General features: G+C 48.0%; 4 non-coding genes across 4 annotated transcripts; all 4 read right to left on the bottom strand.

The window, feature by feature from the left end:
* Window positions 1-3,761: 3,761 nt before the first annotated feature.
* Window positions 3,762-3,843, bottom strand: TRNAL-UAG (transfer RNA leucine (anticodon UAG)). The gene has a single exon. It is a non-coding gene; the product is annotated as a tRNA-Leu (tRNA).
* Window positions 3,844-13,753: 9,910 nt separating this feature from the next.
* TRNAL-UAG (transfer RNA leucine (anticodon UAG)) lies at window positions 13,754-13,835 on the bottom strand. The gene has a single exon. It is a non-coding gene; the product is annotated as a tRNA-Leu (tRNA).
* Window positions 13,836-14,258: 423 nt separating this feature from the next.
* On the bottom strand, window positions 14,259-14,340 carry TRNAL-AAG (transfer RNA leucine (anticodon AAG)). Its single transcript has one exon. It is a non-coding gene; the product is annotated as a tRNA-Leu (tRNA).
* Window positions 14,341-15,375: 1,035 nt separating this feature from the next.
* On the bottom strand, window positions 15,376-15,457 carry TRNAL-UAG (transfer RNA leucine (anticodon UAG)). The gene has a single exon. It is a non-coding gene; the product is annotated as a tRNA-Leu (tRNA).
* Window positions 15,458-15,476: the final 19 nt, after the last annotated feature.

The following is a 15,476-nucleotide window of genomic DNA, read 5'->3' as shown; positions in this document are numbered from 1 at the left end:
GATGAGCAAAGGCTTGAGTTGCCCTGTAGGCTGCTCTCAATTCCAGAATATTGGACACAACCTCCGTCTGGGGATTGTTCCATCTCCCTTGGGCCCATTTGTTCATACAATGTGCTCCCCAGCCCATCCTGCTGGCATCCGATGTAACAATGATCCAGTGATATGGAGATAACTGATTGGCATTGCATAAGTTCTGCTGCTGCATCCACCACAGAAGGGACATCCTGACTTTTTGAGATATCTTGATTAACTGTGTCATCGAGTGATGGTTCCATTGACTTAGAAATAACTCTTGCAGAGGTCTCATGTGCCACCTGCTCCATTTCACCATTACTATGGCTGACGACATTAATCCTAGCACATGCATACATGTTCTTGCCGTCAGTGAGTGTTGATGGAAAATCCATCTGACTTTGTGAATCAGGTCTTGAACCTTTGCGTCTGGTAGGGATACTGAATCGTTCACCGTATTGAACACTGCGCCTAGATATGTCAGTATTCTGCTTGGTTCGAACTGGCTTTTGCTTAGATTGATAACCCAACCCAAGTCGGTCAGGAAGTCTATTACTTTCTTTGAGTCTTTCAGTAGATCTTCTTTGGATCTTGCCACTATCAGAATGTCGTCCAGGTAATGATGAGCTTTTACTCCCTGCGTCCTTAGTTCGGCTATTGCTGACACCAGTATCTTTGTAAATGTCCGAGGAGAGGTTGAAAGTCCGAATGGCAGCGAACAGAACTGTAGATGGTTGTTCCCTAGAGAAAATCTCAGATACTTTTGATATCGATGATGTATGGGTATATGGTAATAGGCATCTTGAAGGTCTATGGACATCATCCAGTCGCCCGGGGATATTGCCAATATTATCGATTGTAATGATTCCATCTTGAATCTGGGCACCTTTATCGACTTGTTCAGATATTTCAGATCTATAACCGGCCTGAATCCTCCTGATTTCTTCTGTACCATAAACAGAGGCGAATAGATCCCTTCGAATTTTTCCGAAGTCGGCACCGGTAATACTACTTTCTGTCGTACCAAGGATTGGACGTATTTCAGCAATACCTGCTTTTTCTCTGGATCTGCCGGGATTCTTGTAGGAACCCATCTGTCTTGCGGTAACCTCCGAAAAGTCCATTTGTGCCCATTCTTTATCACCGAATGTACCCATGGGTCTCGAATCTTCTCCACCCAAACTTTGACAAAAGATCTTAGCCTTGATCCTTCTGTCACTGTCTGGGCGGGCGCACCTTCAAAAAGGCTGCTTTTGCTGTCCTCCGGGCTTGATTGACGATTTTAGGGACCTTGCCAGGTTAGCCTGAGTGCTTCTCCAGTTCTTCCTAAATGACCTTCCTGGTCTATAACTCTTGGCGTCAGAGAATCTGTTTGTCGGCTGTCTTTTTGTACTTGGATAGTTCTTCTTTACTGGTCTATCTTGCGGTAGCAGTCCCGATTTTCCTCCTGTCACTCTTGTAATGGCCTTGTCCATTTCTTTGCCAAACAGTGACGAACCATCAAAAGGAATCTTCACCCAGCTCTGCTTTGATCCCATATCTGCCTTCCAGTGCTTCAGCCATAAGGCCCTTTTAGCTGTTACCGAGTTCAGCATTACTCTAGACGCAGCCCTCAAGGTATCCATTGCGGCCTCACTGATGAAGTCAGCTGAAAGCTTCAAATCATCTAATGCTGTAATTATCTCTGATGGATCCACTCCTTTCTCAATTGCCTCTTCTATATTGGAGATCCAGACACTTAATGCCTTTCCAACCGATGTCAGTGCTATAGCAGGTTTACAGATTTGTCCTGTTGTAAGATAGACTTTCTTCAAATCATTATCAATTCTCCTATCCAGGATATCCTGGAAAGTTACTGTATTCTCCATTGGTAGGGTGACATGCTTCATTAATCTTGAGAATGAGGCATCAATTATCGGTGGAGAGGATAAGAAAGGAGCTTCTTCTTCTTTAATTGGATACAGCTTCGAAAACTTATTATGTAGGGAAGTCTTGTTCTCCACTTTCTCCCATTCCTCCAACACGATATTTTTAATTTCTCTCATCAAGGGAAAGGAACAATGCTTTTTAGACAGATGAGTATAGTACTCCTTATTCTGCGGTTGTTCCTCAGGAGGGTCCTTCCATTCCAGAGCCTCCTTTACTGCGGAGATAAAAGGTGCCGTAAGAGAGAAACTAAAGAGGCCTGAAGACAATTCCTCGTCTGATGCCTCTGGATCTGGTTGCCTTTCTGTCGTATTTGCCTCAGCTTGTGACGTACTTGCTGATGAGGAGAGCGTGGCTACTTCCTCTCTCACTACTCTCCTTATTAATCCACCAGATCTTCTGTCTTTGCTTCATTCTCTTTTGCCACTTGACCTAGGCAAGATGAGCATAAGGTTTTTCCCCGCATAGCCACCCCCGGGCATGCCCAGCACTGGCCCTTATCTGGCATTGATCGCTTTCTCGGGGATCTAGATCTGGATCTTGAAAGGCGTGATGATCTGTGTTGTTTATCGTAATAGGTTGAAGGGCCATAATGAGATCTTGATCTTGACTGTCTGCTTCGGTAAGATCCTCCACTTCTGTGCCGTGACGGTGACCGAGGGCTATTAGCACCTCCTTGTCCCGGTGGAATCACATAAGAGCTGAAAAACATAATTTATATATTCATGAGCTCAGTGATCCTGCACAAGCAAGCTTTTTTTTTTTTTTTTTTTTTTTTTACTCTCCCCTTACCCAGAAGGTCCATAATGATCGCCAACCTCAGCGGAAGCGTCCACTATAAGGAAAAAAATAAACAAATAAATACATAAATAACTAAGCAGACATGCTCCTCGAATGATCATTAAGGTATGCTGTACACCTATTGCACACCCTAGCAGAAAACTGCTAATTACCTCCAGAATTATCAGAAGCTTCTCCTTCCTCCATTAATGTCTCCGGAATGAGGGTAAGCCAACAATACTTTACAACAAATGTGCAATATAAACAGCAAAACTAGCAGCCCATCCGCCTGCCAGCTGGTCAGCCTTACACTGAGCTATCTGGCCGACTTTAAATAGGCCGCCCCCGCCGTCTCCAGCGTGGTCACGCAATACTAGGGCATTATGCCCACAACAAAGATGGCCGCCGCACTTCCTGGTCCCTCAGATGAGAACTTCCGGCGGCTCGCGCATGCCCAGACGTCATTTCCGCACGCCGGGAACATGCTTCAGAGCTTCTGACCGCTCCAATACCGCTCTGCCCAGAACCAGCCGCCCATCTTACCTGCTTCATCCGCGCAGATGTCGGAACCAAAGCGCGACATTGCTGCTCCGCTCTCCAGCTTCTCTATGCCCTTAGAATCCTCCTGGACGCTTCCACTCCGCATTTAGCTGGAAACTGAGGCGGCTCCACCTGAAATACCCGGTACAGGTACAGGGGTACAATTGGACGCATTTAGCAGCCCATTACACAGGAAGCTTAACCTGTGGTATGGGCAAGGGGAAGAATACCAAAACCTGAAGACAAATAGCTTAACCTAAAACTCTAACAGACACAGGTCCTATAGTGTCTGAGGACGGAAAAAAGAATGAGGTGGAAGGGGTAGGGACCATATATATATAGAATTTTGATTGGTCCTATAGGGGTTAGAGGGGCGGAGCTAACCCATGAGTATGCTGACATGGAGGCACCAGGGAAAGAGAAGTATTTGAGCTTTCTTGTTGTTGATGAAGGGACGTAGGAGATCCACAAGAGGCCTGCGAGGCAAGATAGAAGTTGTAGACTGGCAGTGGTGGGATTTGAACCCACGCCTCCAAAGAGACTGGAGCCTAAATCCAGCGCCTTAGACCACTCGGCCACACTACCTTGCCGATATCAATCTTTTGTGTGCTTTTAAAATGAGGTGTGTATGAGTGAAATGTTGAGTGGTTCATTATTGTGCCATCAACAAGTAATCAACTGGGGACATGCTGCATGTATGCACCTATTCTCATTACCGCGGAAAGAGAAAACACTTGACAGTACTGGCTTTGGTTCTATGCCTCTGATGACAGCACCTAGGAAAGTGCAGGTAAAGCACTCTATGCCACAGCAGAATCAATGGATTAGTCTTCTCAAATGTTACATTTGAGAAGACTAATCCATTAATTTCTGACCAAGATAAGCTCCTCAAGATATTTTATTATAAAAGACAGGATCATATAGCATACATTATAGGCAATAAATAAATTAAAAAATATGCATATCTGAAAGCAAAATTATACAAGAGATTTTTCCTCCAAAAGATCTTATATACAACATTAAACATCCTGTTTTATACTTGATTTCATCAAGCAATAACTCTATTTACAGTATTTACATCAGAAAAACATATAATGCAAGGGAAATACCCAAAACAAGATATAAACACATAACTCATAAATCATTCTCATATGAGATATTACTGTTGAAGGAGTATCAATCAGCCACTTCTATACAAAAACGGAAACAACACCTACATTACATCATTTATTCAACGTACTAAAAATAAATAAAGAAAAGAAAAAACACATAACATACACTACCACAAAAAAAAAAAAAAAAAAAAAAAAAGATGACATCACCTACAATACACCACTCATACCACACAGTCATACAATGGGTCTTTTACGCCCAAAGGAAAAACAGAAGACTATAGACAACGTTGAGTCAAGACAAGAAATAAAATTAATTAATGAGACAAATCATCACCGCTACCAACAATATATAGAAGAAGCACAAAGGGATATCTCCTTTGTGTCTGCGGCCAGACTTCAAAAAAGAATCACAAAACTCAAAAAATCTAGGGTGCAAGAGGGAGAATAGTAAAGCAACACCCTGGAGAAGAGTCCACCAGGTCAAGGAGGCTTGATATTCTGCCAAGCCAGAATCCAAGCTCCTCTCCCCAGCTTCTTCCTCTCCAAGAACCGGATCTTCCCAACCTCACCGAGAATACCGTTCACCACCACCTGGACCGGCGAGATTTTCTGCCTAATCGCTACGTCACACCGTGCCAACCAAACGTGTCTCCTAACCACTAGGCTAACTATGTATAAAGTGCACAAATCAAAGCCCTGGCGTTGGTTAAAAGCTCCATATGCCCACTCAGCATAACTCAGATGCTCCAGAAATGGGATACCTAGGACCCCACCCACCTGTTTATACACCTCTACATTGAAGGGGCATGTGATCAGAAAGTGTTCCATGTCCTCCTCAACGGAACACTCCTGTCGAGGACAGACACGAACTTCTGGTCTCCGACCCCACATGTTCCCTCCAACATACAGTTTGCCCTGGAAAGTTAGCCAGGCGATGTCCCAGAATTTGTTCGGAACGCGCGGTGAATTAAGTAACCGCAAACCCTCCTTCAAAATCGGGCCTGGGCAATCCTTCAAGGCCAATGGGTCATGGAAATGAGAGTCCACCACTCTAGCCAACAGGACTTTCCTGTCGACCGACCTGATGTCCTCCACTCCCAATCCCCACTGCCGCAGTTTCTTCATGCAAGGCAAAACATAGGCCGGAAGGTAGCCATGACGTGCATTCAGTTTCTTCACTGAGCCACCGCTCATCCAATCCCTGAGGAAAGGCTCACACCAGATCTGAAAGAAGCTTACCCAAGTAGGCGGGCTCCCTGCAAACAAACTACCAAGATTGAACTTAATGAACATCAGGGAGAAAAAGACGATCGGGTTGACCATTCCTAAGCCACCCTCCCGCCTGGTTCTGTAAGTGATGTTCCTACGTACAGGGTTCGTTCTGTTTCCCCATAACATCAGGAAAAACAGAGCGTTAATCCTGGTGTACAGGGATGCTGGCAAAATTGCAACGTAGCTAACGTATAACATTATCGGCACCAGATAGGTTTTAATCAAGTCAACCCTTTCCCTGAGGGTTAAACGCCAACCCTTCCAACGAGCCACTTTAGTGTCGACATCTTTCAGCTTGCTCTCCCAATTTCGCAGGCCATAATCGCCTGGGCCAAATTTGATGCCTAAGATCTTGATTTCGTCCTGAGGCACGGGAAAGGAGCCAGGAAGTGCAAAGGATTCTCCTTCTTTGCCCAACCAGAAAGTTTCGCACTTATCCGGATTCACTTTTGAACCAGATGCCGACGAGTACAGAGCGATCTCTTCGGCCACCACCAACGCCTCTTCCGCCTTCGAGATCACAACTGTTACATCATCGGCATAAGCCACCACCTTCAGAGGCGAGACACCAGAGATGCCCACAGGAACCCCACTGAGCGCACTGCCCTCTAACCTTCTCACGAAAGGGTCGATGGCAAATACGTACAGTAGAGAACTCAGCGGACACCCCTGGCGGACCCCCGAGCTCACCTCAAAAGGCTGGCCGATCCATCCGTTGATGAGCATGAAACTCTCAGCCTCTTTATACAAAGTCTGTAGCCAATTGATAAACCTCCCCTGCAAGCCGTACACACTAAGTAGCCGCCATAGGTACTTATGGTTGACTCGATCAAAGGCCTTCGACTGGTCCAATGTTAGCAAAAACTTTCCCCAGCCCTCAGCCCTGCACCGTTCCAGAACTTCCCGGACAGCTAACAGTGCTGAGAAAGTACTCCTACCTGAAACCGAGCAGTGCTGGTGGCGGGAAAGCACATCCGTTACCTGGGACAAGCGCCAGAATAAAATTTTTGCCAAGATCTTCCTGTCGACATTGAGAAGGCTGATGGGACGCCAATTCTCAATCATCTCAGGATTACGACCTTTTGACAACAAGATAACCGCAGATTGCCTCATGGAGGGTGGTAATTGACCCTCGGCAAGGCAGTCGTTAAAAGCACCGGCCAATTTAGGGGCCAGGATGGATTTGAAGGCCTTGTAAAACTCAGCCGTCAGTCCATCCGGACCCGGGGTCTTTTTAGGCGCGAGACCATCAATGGCCCTCGCTACTTCATCCACGGTGATCTCAGTGGTCAAATCAATACCAGAAACATCAAATTCTTTCAGACCTGGTATGGAAGCCAAGAAATCATCCATTCTAGTCTGGTCAAGGGGCTTCTCCCCAAGCAGTTTAGCATAAAACTCTCTAGCGATGGACAAGATCTCCGACCTGGACTTTGCCAGAGATCCCGAACCATCCCTGAGACCATGGACCGTCCTAAGCGCTGAACTTTGTTTGAAACTCTGGTAAGGGTCAGGCGAGTGGTACTTACCATGATCCCTCTCCAGAGTCAAAGAAGCCAACCGGTCATACTGCAACTGCTTGAGGCGGAGTTTGACCTCAGAGATCTCCCCCGGATCTCCGCCCTCAGAGATCAGAATGTTTAATCTCTCCCTCAGTTGTTGGTAAGCAAAATCTCTATCAATATTTTTACGGACAGCTAGACCCTTGAAGAATCTGGCAGCACGTTTTTTGACTTCCTCCCACCACTCAGACCTATTGTTGAAACAGTCCAGGATGGTGACCTGTGCCTGAAAAAACTCCTCAAAGGATCGTCTCACGTCACTTTCCAGCAGCAGGGCCGAATTCATTCTCCAGATACCCCTACCTCTGGGAGGAGCGTCTAGAGCATTCAAACACACCGATAGAATAAGGTGATCAGAGAATTCCACCGCCAACAGCTTGGGGGCCGAAGTGATGAGATTCTCCGAAACAAAAAACCTATCTATTCTAGATCTACTGCTACCGCTATAAAAGGTGAAACCCGTGAGACCTGGTGAATGTCGAATGTGTACATCCACCAGATCAGCATCTTTAACTATTCTATCTAAAAACTTACCATCACCGCTTATCCGGACCCGGGCACTCGCCCTGTCCTTGGCCCTAGTGACGGTGTTAAAATCACCACCCAGGATCACAGGACAAGCTGAAAAAAAGAATGGCCTGATCTGTGTGAAAAGGCGCTTCCTCTCCCCCTTAATTGAGGGGTGAGCATAGGCGTTGATAAGCCTGAGGTCCTGCCCTTTCACACAGACGTCCAAAACCAGACACCTTCCCATCTCCACTTCAATAACTCGCCGGCATGTTACCATGTCGGTCCTAAAAAGGACCGCTACACCACTTCCAGGCTCTCCCGCAAGAGACCAGAAACTCTGACCGGACACCCAGTCCCTCTCGGCTAACCAGAGGTCAGCCGTAGAGGTGAGCCTGGTCTCCTGTAGGAAAATGATGTCAGCCTCCAGGCTGGCCAGAATTGTGAACGCCAATTTTCGAGCTCTGGGGGTTTTGATGCTAGCAACGTTGATCGTTGCCAACATTAGTGGTGAGGGAGCAGCCATTAGAGTGATTGAGGTTTCCCTTCATACTCCTTTGAACAAAGACAATAAAAATGAAAGCAAAAACACAACATTACAAGAAACAAAAAACGAGAACACAAAAGACAATACCCCTTCAGACAGTGGCAGGATTGCCAATCACCATATCTTCCTCTTCCGAGGACAAAGGCTTACCAGCCAACAAGTCAAATCTGTTGGCAAGTTTGACTTCATTACGCCTTTGAACCAGGACTGCCCAATTTTTCTGAGTGGCCCTTCTTTGTAGGGGCCCAGATTTGGGTCCCTTACTTGTTCTCCTGGTTTTTAATCGTTCTTCCAAGAACGCTTTCTCCTCCTCGTTTAGGTCCTCCTTGCCCTTTGGCTGGAGACAACTACCTGAAAACAGGGAGAGCGAGACTGGACTAGGAGCAACAGCAACACTGCCATCAGTAGGGGATGGGGAAGCAGTGTCATCAGGAGGAGGGGGAGGAGAGGTGATGACAATGTCATCAGGAGGGGGGGGAGGAGGAGGGGGGGGGGGAGTGATGATTGAATCATCAGGAGGGGGAGGAGGGGGGGGGATGACTGTGTCATCAGGAGGGGGAGGGGGGGGAGCAGAGGGAGGAGGGGACGAGGAAGGGGGATCGGAGGACAAAAGGGGAACAGGCTCCTGAGGAGCAAGGGAGGGAGGGGCCGAGGATGGAAGGGCAAAGGGGTAACCAGGACCAGAGGGTTTAAGAGCCCTCTTGACTTTAACTGACCTTGGGGGCCTTATGCGTTGTGCCTTGGGAGAAGAGCCTTCCCCCCCATGAGCAGCATCCCTGAGACGACCAGACCTCCTGAGCTCAGACTGCCCCTCAGGGGCCACCTTAGTCCTAACTGGACGAGGAGAAGCGGCGGGAGAGACAACAGAAAAAGGAACAGTAACAGACTCGGAAACAATAGGAGCTGATACAGGCTGGACAGACACACTGGGAATTGGCAGGGGGACGAGCTGATTCTCCTCGTCCATACGGACCAACATGGCTCTCCTGAGATCCTCAGGCATAGTTGCTCAGGAGATCGGGCATTCCGTATACGGGTGACCGTATTCAAAACAAAAATTGCACTTGATTCGGCGGCAACTACCTGAGGAATGCCCGAACTCCTGGCACCTGCTACACCTGGGATCGGGGCAGTTACTAGCGAGATGGCCCCGCTTTCCACATCTATTGCAGGTCCTGGGCTGACCGGGATAATAAGTAATAATTTTGTCACGCCCTATAAGGGCGGATCGGGGAATATGGGTGACGAGTCCCTCCTTAGTATGGAGCTTTATCGCCACCTCATATTCCCCCCACCAAATCCCCAGGTCATCCAGGACTCGCTGCGGAGGGGCCATCACGTCAGCGTAATGCTGAACCCAGGACATCAAGTCTCTCACAGGGATGCTCTCATTTTGCACTACGATGTGAGCTTTTTTTTCCAATGACTGCCGGGATAGAGGAAAGACTGAGAAACCGTGCCACTGGTTGTTAACTGACACCTTCAGTCTCTCCTCCAGGAAGGCCTCCATCCCGTGCAGCGACAAAAAGCTCACATCATAATACTGGGGGGGATCCCCTGGAGCTAGAATCGCGTTTAAGTCACATGGCTTTGTCCCCAGATCCAGGAGGAACCGGACAAACTCTTTTTTGTTAGGAATGGCAGAATCATGTTCCCATTTAAGTCTGACCACGTTCCTCCTGCCAGGGACAAATGTCTCAGACTCCAGCTCCAGGGGAGCTAGAACTCTCCTCCCAGAAGCGGCACTTCGCACTGCACGAGAATATGACCGGGGCCGGGCAGCGGATGTCCCCTGAGCCGAGGCCGCCATGGAGGCAAGGGCTCCCGGGTTGGAGGCAGGGCCCAGGGCAGGAAAATCAAAACCTACCCTGGTCACGCTCTCCAACCCAGGCAACCCAGACCCAGCAGACACTCCACCAACCTCAGCTCCAGCCGAACTGTCACCAGGCGCCTCATCAGGCACCGAGGCAACCACAGGGGACACGGGGGGGGGGGGGGGGGCTCATACCTAGGGGCATTGGGACCCAGACCAAAAATGGTTTCGCTGAACTCTACTTTGCCAGTATAATCAAATCTCTTGATGATCTCGTTTTCTACCAAAAATTTCTTGCCATTGGCCCGAAATTCAATCTGGCATCCACAATTTGGGTCACCTTTGCCCACTAGATAGAGACCTTTGAAGTCCCCCCCAGGTTCCACAGAAAAAATCTTAGTTTCGCCTGAATGGCCTTCTATCACCACCAGGCGATCTTTCTCTAGCCTGTAGATACAGTCCATTGTACGGAATTCTGTTATTAAGTCTTCCACTACAATAGGCGGAGGCTCTACATGCTTTTTTTTAACTTTTTTCTTTCTCCAACCTTCATCTGAGTCTGAGTTGTCACCTCCAGAAAGGGAGTGAAAGCTATCACCAAACAAAGGATCCAACCCATGACTCACTTGACCATCTTTGATCATTATTATTTCACCATTAATTTCCCTATAAAGGACAGAAGCCCTTACTGTATCACTATCGTTAGGGAAACGAGACGAAACCTTTGTTGTTACTATTGAGCTTGAAGTGAGATCTGTGACAGAAGTGTCAGGAAGAGTCTCATCTGCATCTTTGTCCCTTCCCCCCTGCAGACTTAACTCCACCCCGGCACTCCCGTTCGAGCCACCAACAAGCAACACAGGTTCTCCATCAACAACATCAGTTTGATGAACTTTTTGGGCACCGCCCACAATCACATTTATATTTGCATCTTTTTCCACATTTGTGTTTTCTACCTCCATTGAGGGCAATTCAACTTTTTCCACTATGTTACCCTCAGACTTTTTCTTCACCCTTCCCCCACCCGTCACAACAATACAGGGTCTCTTTAACTTATTTTTTCCTTTTTTTACTTTTTTAGAAGAAACTTTAGAAATAGCTGGTTTCTCACCCGTCTTCTTACGCCTGGCACCGCCCACAGGAGAGTCCTGTCCACCAATTGGGGCTTGAAAATCCTCCCCAGATTCGCCAGTGCTAGAGCCAGACTTTTCAGGGATCCCTCCCTTCTCCTCCAGGGTCACCCCTTGCTTGGCGGGGCTTAAAGACACATTTTCTGATGCATTGTCCGCATCTTTTTGTAATCCACAGGCTCCCACTCCTGCACTCAGGTGCGCTGCACTGGCTGCATGAGATACTCCCACTTGCACTCCATCGGCCCCAGTTTCCGTGTTGTAATACGAAATTCCGTCTGGATTGGCTGCAGACTGTGTGTGGTGATGCGGATCTCCGGCCGCATTGCACCCACCTCCTTCCATACGCTTGGTCACATCTTCCGCATCCTCCGCATGTTGATGCGGCTTACTGGCCGCATCAGGACTTTTTCCATGCGTCCCCCTGGCCGCGTCATGAACGCCTGTTTCAATGGCGTCATGCGTATGGATGGCCGCGTGGGGAACGCTTGCCGCTTTCCCATGCGGCTGATTGGCCGCCTCAGCTCCGCACATCACTTCCGGTAGGCGGGCCGAAAGTTCCTCCGGCGTCTCATCAACAGTGTTTGGCGTCTCGGCGCCATCTTGGCTCATAGGGATAGCGCTGTCGGCGCCATTACGGACCTCCGCATTGGAAACACAGGTAGGCTCTGAGGGACTTTCCCTAAAACTCTGGGCGCACTTCTCACCCCCCGCAGCATCCCCAGACACCACCAGAGGACCGGGTAAAGCCCTACTAACAGCATCCAGGGGAGCAGGGGGAGATTCTGTGCGGGCACCCGGGGAGGCCATCACAGCCCCATCAACCCCACCGCTAGATAACATAGCAGGGGGCACAGCTTTTGCAGCCTTGGTGCTGGCAGCACTCACCCCACCACCCACTACCACTCCAGGGGCCCCAGCGGCAGCTATACCGCCCGGACCTCCGGCGGCAGGGGAAGCAAGGCAGGCACTACCCACACCCTCCCGGGCACCCACCGCAGAGTTAGGTACTTTATCCCCCTCACCTTTTTCCTTCTTGATCCAGTCAGGCGCCTCCACTGGTGTGCTACTAGATTCCACAACCATGCACTCCTCATCTTCCTCATTATCCTCACTGCTTGTATCGATTTCAGGATCCGGGCCCAGCATTTTGCGGAAACGCCGCCTGTGTTGGTAGTTTTCCGCTAGGGGCCCTCCAATGTACTCCAGGCTGTGTAAGATGTCTTTTTGCATCCTTATCTCTTTCTTTAGCTGGACTAGGTCCTCATTCGTGTGGGACATTTCTTTCCTCCAGGATGCCCCAAACCTGTACTTTATAGTCTTGTACTTTTTCCCTAGGTCTTCCACCAGCTCCATCCTCAATTTTACCTCCCTGAACCAAGTCACCGGATCCACTTGGCCAGGGGCATCCCCCAGGTAAGTTGAAGCAGTAGGGGGGGTATGAGCCGGCCGCTCCATGGCTGGAGCGGCCGGTTAGCACAGGCAAGGCCCCTGCTAGGCCCAAACCAAGCAGGGACCTCAAGTTCAAATGGTGCCCAAAAAAGTGCTTCAAAGTCGGCTTCAAGGAAACAGCAAGTACACCCTCTACTGGAAGTCCGGGAGCTAGGTCAAAAGCAACCTTTCTGACCAAGATAAGCTCCTCAAGTGGCCCTGATGTATAAGCTTGGACAAGTATTTGATACCACTTAGTGCAGCACCTACTGTCCGATCGCTTTTCCGATCGATTTTCCGATCGAAAATCAGATCGGATATGCATTAAATTATCTATCGAACCAACTATCTGCCAAAAAATCTCATGGTGTATTCCCATCATGAGACCCTGGAGGAAGCCTTCAAATAATTTTTGCATCTCAAGGAAACCGACCTTACTGGGGCAAGTGGGGAAAATGCCAGGGAACCCCTGAAAAGTCCTGAAGGAAGATTGGGCGTCCAGGGAACCCTGGTTGAGAAAACCTGCTTTGGCCTGGCGTACAATAAAAGACATCCTCTCGAACCCCTAACTGCCCACGTAGTTAATGTATCAGCTTTTATGCAAAAGTAATGTCACCTGTCTAAAAAAATCACAATTGTCCACTTACGTACAATGTACAATGTAGCCCGTAGCACTGGAATAGATGCTATTGCACGTATACCTAAAATGCCATTCACCTACAATTGAGAGGAAACATTTGCCTACTATTGGGTAATAGGGGCAGATCTCACCTCAGTCATCTAAATGCGATCTTTGCCCTGTTTACTTTGTAGAAAGTCCTATCTGTTGCCACTGTTGCTGTCAAAAGGTCATCCACAGCCAGGAGTTGTGAGCTGTGGCACATTGTCAGAATCCAGTGGAAAAGTGCATGTAAAGGTCTTAAGCCATTGTAAGCACTTTTTTTTTCTAAACTGTATTCCTTTGTAGCGGTGAAAGAAAGTGTGGTGCTGGGTACGCCTCATTCATGTTGTTGTGCAAGCTGATGGAGGAAAAGAGAAGTATTTGAGCTTTCTTGTTGTTGATGAAGTGACGTAGGAGATCCACAAGAGGCCTGCGAGGCAAGATAGAAGTTGTAGACTGGCAGTGGTGGGATTTGAACCCACGCCTCCAAAGAGACTGGAGCCTAAATCCAGCGCCTTAGACCGCTCGGCCACACTACCTTGCCGATACCGATCTTTTGTGTGCTTTTAAAATGAGGTGTGTATGAGTGGAATGTTGAGTGGTTCATTATTGTGCCATCAACAAGTAATCAACTGGGGACATGCTGCATGTATGCACCTATTCTCATTACCACGAAAAGAGAAAACACTTGACAGTACTGGCTTTGGTTCTATGCCTCTGATGACAGCACCTAGGAAAGTGCAGGTAAAGCACTCTATGCCACAGCAGAATCAATGGATTAGTCTTCTCAAATGTTACATTTGAGAAGACTAATCCATTAATTTCTGACCAAGATAAGCTCCTCAAGTGGCCCTGATGTATAAGCTTGGACAAGTATTTGAGCAAGTGTTAAAGCCAGAGGAGCTGAGGCCTTATCTTTCCTACATAGTACTTTCTTGTCAAGCAAGCGAGAAGTTAAAGGCTGGCAGTGGTGGGATTTGAACCCACGCCTCTGAGGAGACTGGAGCCTTAATCCAGCACCTTAGACCGCTCAGCCACACTACCCTGCGGATGTCTACTCTTGCGTGCTTTAAGACACGTTTTTCAAGAGTCAAAGGTTAAGCGGTTAATTACTGTGCCATCAACAGGTTATCATCTGGGGATATGCTGCATGTTGGCAGCCATTCTCAGTTCCATAAGGAAGAACGCATAACAGTACTGACTTTTGTTCCATTGCTCTGATACCACTGAGTGCAGCACCTACTGTCCGATCGCTTTTCCGATCGAAAATCAGATCGGATATGCATTAAATTATCTATCGAACCAACTATCTGCCAAAAAATCTCATGGTGTATTCCCATCATGAGACCCTGGAGGAAGCCTTCAAATAATTTTTGCATCTCAAGGAAACCGACCTTACTGGGGCAAGTGGGGAAAATGCCAGGGAACCCCTGAAAAGTCCTGAAGGAAGCTTGGGCGTCCAGGGAACCCTGGTTGAGAAAACCTGCTTAGGCCTGGCGTACAATAAAAGACATCCTCTCGAACCCCTAACTGCCCACGTAGTTAATGTATCAGCTTTTATGCAAAAGTAATGTCACCTGTCTAAAAAAATCGCAATTGTCCACTTACGTACAATGTACAATGTAGCCCGTAGCACTGGAATAGATGCTATTGCACGTATACCTAAAATGCCATTCACCTACAATTGAGAGGAAACATTTGCCTACTATTGGGTAATAGGGGCAGATCTCACCTCAGTCATCTAAATGAGATCTTTGCCCTGTTTACTTTGTAGAAAGTCCTATCTGTTGCCACTGTTGCTGTCAAAAGGTCATCCACAGCCAGGAGTTATGAGCTGTGGCACATTGTCAGAATCCAGTGGAAAAGTGCATGTAAAGGTCTTAAGCCATTGTAAGCACTTTTTTTTTCTAAACTGTATTCCTTTGTAGCGGTGAAAGAAAGTGTGGTGCTGGGTACGCCTCATTCATGTTGTTGTGCAAGCTGATGGAGGAAAAGAGAAGTATTTGAGCTTTCTTGTTGTTGATGAAGGGACGTAGGAGATCCACAAGAGGCCTGCGAGGCAAGATAGAAGTTGTAGACTGGCAGTGGTGGGATTTGAACCCACGCCTCCAAAGAGACTGGAGCCTAAATCCAGCGCCTTAGACCGCTCGGCCACACTACCTTGCCGATATCGATCTTTT

Source organism: Hyperolius riggenbachi, chromosome 12 (assembly GCF_040937935.1).
Source record: "Hyperolius riggenbachi isolate aHypRig1 chromosome 12, aHypRig1.pri, whole genome shotgun sequence".
Taxonomy (NCBI): domain Eukaryota; kingdom Metazoa; phylum Chordata; class Amphibia; order Anura; family Hyperoliidae; genus Hyperolius; species Hyperolius riggenbachi.
The sequence above is the reverse complement of the archived record's forward strand: the minus strand, read 5'-3'. Positions and strand labels throughout refer to the sequence as shown.